The following is a 6,475-nucleotide window of genomic DNA, read 5'->3' on the forward strand; positions in this document are numbered from 1 at the left end:
CAAACACAAAATGTAAATAACTTGTATATTCTCTTCTCATCTCTTCAATCATGTTTGCACAAATAAAAATTTCACAAAAACAATAACCTTTGCAACAAGTGTGAAAAGAGCTCCCTAGGAGTACCTAGGATGTTTTGGGTGCCTAGCACCTTCCCATTACATAACCAACCCCCTTACCCAGATCTCTGTTTCTTTTACTAGTTTTGTTTGTAAAACTTTGAGGTTTTTGTTCTCTTTCTAACCATTCCTTTGGATAAATAGAAGTGTGGTGTGTAACACCCTTCTAAAATACCCCAAATATTTAATTAAAACAACATATAAAACTCAGAGTAATTATGCAGTTAAGGGTGTCACACACAAACACTGCACACCATTCACCAATATAACGGTCATGCTCTTTTATTAATTCAAAACATAAGCATTTGCATAAAACGCAGCGGATAGAAATCTCATCAATCATGTAAAACATTACATGTAAAATGGTTCATAACCAACAATAAAACATTTAAAACAAGTTAAAACATCCCATCCCGATGTTACATCTATCAGAGCACGACCCACTAAGGAGACTACACTAGACTCCAAGCATTAGCTTCTACTCAACTCATTGCTCGTTACCTGAAAAATAGTTGTAAGGGTGAGTTCCTCAATCGATATAATAAGCATTATAAATTATCATGTCATGTTAAGTAAATAACACATTTCATCACCCAATTCAGATTACACATTCAGCAACGGCAATATCAACTCAATCATACTCATACTCAATATCAACGCAACCACACGTATAATATTGGAATACATCCATTCATATTATACGCCATACATACATTATGCAATGAGACTCCACACATGCGGTACCGACTATTCTTGAACATATAGTTCAAGCTCACCGATCAATCCAGATACGGCTACTAAGCTCACTAGTCCCACTCATTTGAGATCTAATGACTCACTCACTAATTCCTCACCATGGGAATTAGCTACAGCCCCGAAGGCTATGCTATGCACACTAATCATCTAGCATGCAAACATCAACAACAAATCCATAATGATTCACTCACTAATTCCTCACCATGGGAATTAGCTACAGCCCCAAGGCTATGCTATGCACGCTAATCATCTAGCAATGCAACATCAACAACAATCCACAATGGACACATGCTCACACTCTAAGCCATACAACAGCCCATTTACAAATACATGCATAATATATACATTCACAACATTATGCATATCATCATACATCATCAACACATTTGTCAAAACATCATATCATCTCAAATAATTGAACACAGTATTAGCACACTCTACTAATACCTATACTGCTCAAAACAGCGGGAAATAATCCCTACTATATCACACACCGATATAGGCAACCACCAATTAGGCACACAACATTTTAATTAACACTTTTTCCACTCTGCAACAGCGTTAACCGGTTAACGCCCTGGGTTAACCGGTTAACGCAGGCAAAACACGCTTACTGCCCAAAACTTATCAGTGTTAACCGGTTAACGCCCTGGGTTAACCGGTTAACGCAGGCAAAACAACACTAATTCTCAATTCGTAATAGTGTTAACCGGTTAACACCCTGGGTTAACCGGTTAACGCAGACAAAACAGCAGTTCCTGCGCTAACACAAAGCAGAATGCAGAATTCTCCGCATTTTCCGCCGTTAGAGGACTTTCGGACCTCCGATTCCAATTCCGTAAAAAGCTATACGTTCGGGAAAACACGACTCACACAATTACGGATTCAATTTCAGTTTCAACACAACTTATCCAACACAATTATTCAGCATTCAACAAATCCCAATTAGGGTCAATTCAACGGTTTATCACTACCCATTACATGCTAACCCATAATACCCATTAAACGACGATAAACCCCCCTTACCTGAGTTAATCCGGCGAATCTCGAGCTCCAAGCTCTTCTCCTCTCCAACCTTCTTCCTCTTGCTCTGCCTCTTTGCCCTTTTTCACAATCGCTTCTCTGAGTTTCACGTAAAAACCTTTTTACTCCAATGGGACTCTTTCCTTATTTCCCACTTATATATTATTCCAATAATAATATTAAAAATCCAATAATAATATTCCAATAATAAAATAATCCAATTATTTGATTAAATTAATAATATACTATTAACTTAATTTAAATAATTATTTTATTTTATTGGGGTGTTACACGGTGGCGACTCGACTTTGTATGATTTACCTTGGATTTAGTCAATATCTCCAATGGTAACGAATACACCGCTACAGAAAAGTGGCGACTCTACTGGGGAATTAATCTCCCTAGTGGGTTTTGCCAACTTTTCACCCTTGTTGTATTATATTGTTTTGTGACATATTTTTGTGCAATCTGGGATTACTGTATTGAATGTAATGATTGAATTGCTTGATATATTCATTCCTTGTGTGCTTGGTGATCTTTGTGAGATGAGTTCTATACCCGAACTCGAGTGCACTTAGGATATGAGAATGGCGTAGTCTTGTCGACTTGTGTGGAGTTATTCCTTAGCAAGTTGACTTGCGAGTCCATTCACTTGGTGGAGGTCATGTTGGGATCAATAATGTCACACAAGTAAGTTGTGGTTAGACATTACTCTTTCCAATATAGACCTTAGAAGCCAAGGACCTTAGTTTACCAAACCCATCTTGGCCTATTTTTAGGATGTAGTGCGGAAGTCGTTCAAATGTAAGATTTGATACGATTGTTACGCGATACTACACTCATAAGAGTCTCTCTTGAGGATATTTTTAGAATACGAGTAGTCGTTTCTCTGATAATATCCGAAAGATGGGATGATGACTATGGGAACCTCTGGTAGAACATGTTTGGTAGGTTTAAACCCTAGTACACTCCCTTTGGGTGGTTCTTAACCGAGACTCCATGCTCGTGACTTGCAATAAACCCTTGACTCATGGTTGATCCGTTCATGTATCCTTAATATCAATGGAACTTGGGTGTTGATAAGGTGTAAACCATAATCCACCAAAATGGATGATTGATATTAAGGATAATATGATCCATCCCATGACCTTTGTTTGGTGTGCTTTGCTTGATCCTTGAGTGTGATTGTTGCATTCATGCATTCATGCACTCATTTGCATCCATATCATCAATAATAAAAGAAAATTTTCAAGGAACTTAAGGGGTTAATTTGCAAAATTTTCAGACATGGAAAGACAAAGAAGGAACACAAAGAAGTACAGCTTCAGACAGCCAGATTTGAAAGAGTTAAGGAATCTGACATCCTATGTATTAGATCCCTTGGGTTTCAAGGCTCATTTTTGGAAGCTTCTTCCTCTTCTGACTACTCAGGTGGATGAAGGGTTAATGAGTGTATTGGTGCAGTTTTATGATCCTCTGTACCGTTGCTTCACGTTTCCGGACTTCCAGATTTTGCCTACACTTGAGGAGTATGCTTATCTTGTGGGTATACCGATTCTGGATCAGTTGCCGTTCAGTGGCTTGGAGAGTATTCCTACTTCTCGAGAGATAGCAAACATGTTGCACATAGATGAATCTCTGGTTGGTGCTCATATGACTACCAAAGGTGGAATTCAAGGTCTCCCTTCTGAGTTCCTCATTGCTCAAGCTACTGTTTATGGGAAGGCCATGAGTGAGGATGCCTTTGAAGCCATATTTGTACTTCTCATCTATGGGTTGGTATTGTTCCCCAACATCGACAAGTTTGTGGATGTGAACGCTATTAGGATCTTCTCCGCTCTTAATCCCGTTCCGACTCTGTTGGGTGATACCTATTTCTCTTTGCATATGAGGAATGCAAAGGGGGGTGGTGCCATTGTGTGTTGTTTGCCTCTGTTGTATAAGTGGTTTATTTCTCACTTACCTCAGACGGTCGCCTTCAAGGAGAACAAGGGATGTCTACGGTGGTCCACGAGACTCATGTTTCTCACTAATGATGATATCTCTTGGTATAACCGTGTATATGATGGTGTGCAGATTATTGATTCTTGTGGTGAATTCTCCAATGTGCCTCTTCTTCGTACATGTGGTGGGATTAACTCCAACCCTGTTTTAGCACGTCGTCAGCTTGGGTTCCCCCTAAAGGATAAACCTAATAAAATTCTGTTAGAGGGTGTGTTCTTTCAGGAGGGTAAAGATCCCCAAGGCTTGAAGGGCAGAATGGTTCGCGCTTGGCGCAAGGTGCTTAAGAAAGGAAGGAAGGAGTTGGGTCCTAAGAATTGCATTGCTTTGGAGCCTTACACTGCTTGGGTAAGGAAGAGAGCATTTGAGTATCTCATGCCTTACGAATATCCGAGACCTACACCTTTGGTAGTGGCTGGGCCTTCAACTCTCCCTAACCAAGGAGTAGAGGAGTTGGGAGACGAAGACCTATCACGTGCCTGGATCCGTAAAAGGGAAGAGTTGCTTCAGTAGATTGAGGAGAAGGACACTTTGATAGAGTTCCTCGAGCATCAGGCTATTGATGATCCTAATGATGCATGGACTTCTCTACTTCCTCAGTCTTCCAAGTTTTGGAAAAGGAGGTATGACCGACTCGCCAAGGAAAAGGCAAATATGGGGGCAACTTACGAGAAAGAGGTGAAGAGGCTTCGTGCATCTTATCTTCCTGTGTCCCGAGCTTCAGATGTTGTTCCTAGGGATCCATAGGATGATTATTTTCCTTTTCTCTTGTATATGATTGACAATGTTGTACTTCTTTTCCCTGATGCTAATTTGATGAGATATTTCCATATGCGATAAAATGCTTAATATTTCCAAAATTTGCAAATAAAACCCTAAAAGTTCCTTTGAAATAAAAACAAATCATATGCACAAGCATTGCATGCATCATATGCATAAGCAGGTTTTGTTCCCGGCTTTTGGTCCTGTGGTCTAACTCTATGCTCTTCATTTATTTTGAAGACAAGCTGACTCACCGGTACTACACTAGAGCCAACTCTTCCAGTCTGATGGATCATCTCGAGCAAGAGAACCGTGAACTCAAGGAGGAAGTCGCCAGACAGAGTACTTTGATGGAATAATTCCTGGCTGCCCAGAGCCAGTCTTCTCCGCCACCTTCAACTCCTCCCCAGAGGACAGTCATCTCTGAGATTGTTTCCTCAACTGTGCCTGCAGCCAGTGCATATTTTGTTCCGATAGCTATGCCAGTCGGGTTTCCGTGGGGGATGCCTCCCAATTTCATGCCTGAGGGTCCCGCTCCAACTTTTGCTTCTATGCCGGCATCTAGCCCGGTCCTTGCTGTTCCTCCTCCTGTCGTGCATACCATGCCTTAGGTAGACGACACCATCTATCATTCTGAGTCGTCTGAGGGCCTAGATGTTCATGAGAAGATGGATGTTATGAATGATCAATTTCTTGAGCTTCGCAAGGAATTGAAAACTCTTAGAGGGAAGGATCTCTTTGGCAAGTCTGCTGCTGAACTGTGTTTAGTTCCCAATGTGAAGATTCCGGTGAAATTCAAGGTCCCTGACTTTGAAAAATATAAAGGGAATACTTGTCCTCTCAGCCACCTGGTCATGTATTCCAGGAAGATGTCAACTCAGACTGATAACGACCAGTTGCTCATCCACTACTTTCAGGACAGTTTGTCTGGTGTCGCTTTGCGTTGGTATATGGGGCTTGATAGTGCGAACATCCGTTCCTTCAACGACCTTGGCGAGGCCTTCGTCAAGCAGTACAAGTATAATGTGGATATGGCTCCCGATAGGGATCAGCTAAGGGCCATGAACCAGAAGGACAAAGAAACGTTCAAAGAGTACGCCCAGAGGTGGCGAGAGTTGGCACCGCAGATCGTGCCTCCGCTAGAAGAGAAGGAAATGATCAAGATCATTTTAAAGACCTTGAGTTCATTCTATTATGAGCGGATGATTGCTAGCGCTCCTTCTGACTTCACCGAGATGGTGAATATGGGGATGCGTATAGAAGAAGGGGTTAGAGAAGGACGTCTAACCAAGGAAGAAGGCTCTTCTGCCAAACGATATGGGGCGTTTACAAAGAAGAAAGATGGAGAGGCACATGTTGTGACCTCCCATGTGAAACCTAGAAGACCCTCTGTGAAGAGGAAGACTATGCCTCCCGCCAGTAATCAGCACCAGGTGGCTCATATAGCACCTGTTTTCAGAGACAACCAACAGTATCAGCAGCACAATAGCAACAATCAACAACCACCTCAGCAATATCAGCAGCAACAACATCGTCCTCAACAGCAGGCCTACCGACCTCACAACAGTAATCAAACCAGCACGAGTTATGAGAGGAAGAAGATCACTTTTGATCCGATTCCGATGACATATGCAGAGCTATATCCCTCTTTGATAGAGAGGAAGTTGATTACTCTGAGAGACCCACCAGCTATACCTGCTAACCCTCTGTTGTGGTATAAGCCTGAATTGCATTGGGTATACCACTCTGGTGCTCCCGACCACGACGTGGAGAATTGTTTTCCGTTGAAGACCAAGGTTCAAGACCTTGTGAGGTG

This window comes from Lathyrus oleraceus, chromosome 3 (assembly GCF_024323335.1).
Source record: "Lathyrus oleraceus cultivar Zhongwan6 chromosome 3, CAAS_Psat_ZW6_1.0, whole genome shotgun sequence".
In the NCBI taxonomy this organism is placed as follows: Eukaryota; Viridiplantae; Streptophyta; class Magnoliopsida; order Fabales; family Fabaceae; genus Lathyrus; species Lathyrus oleraceus.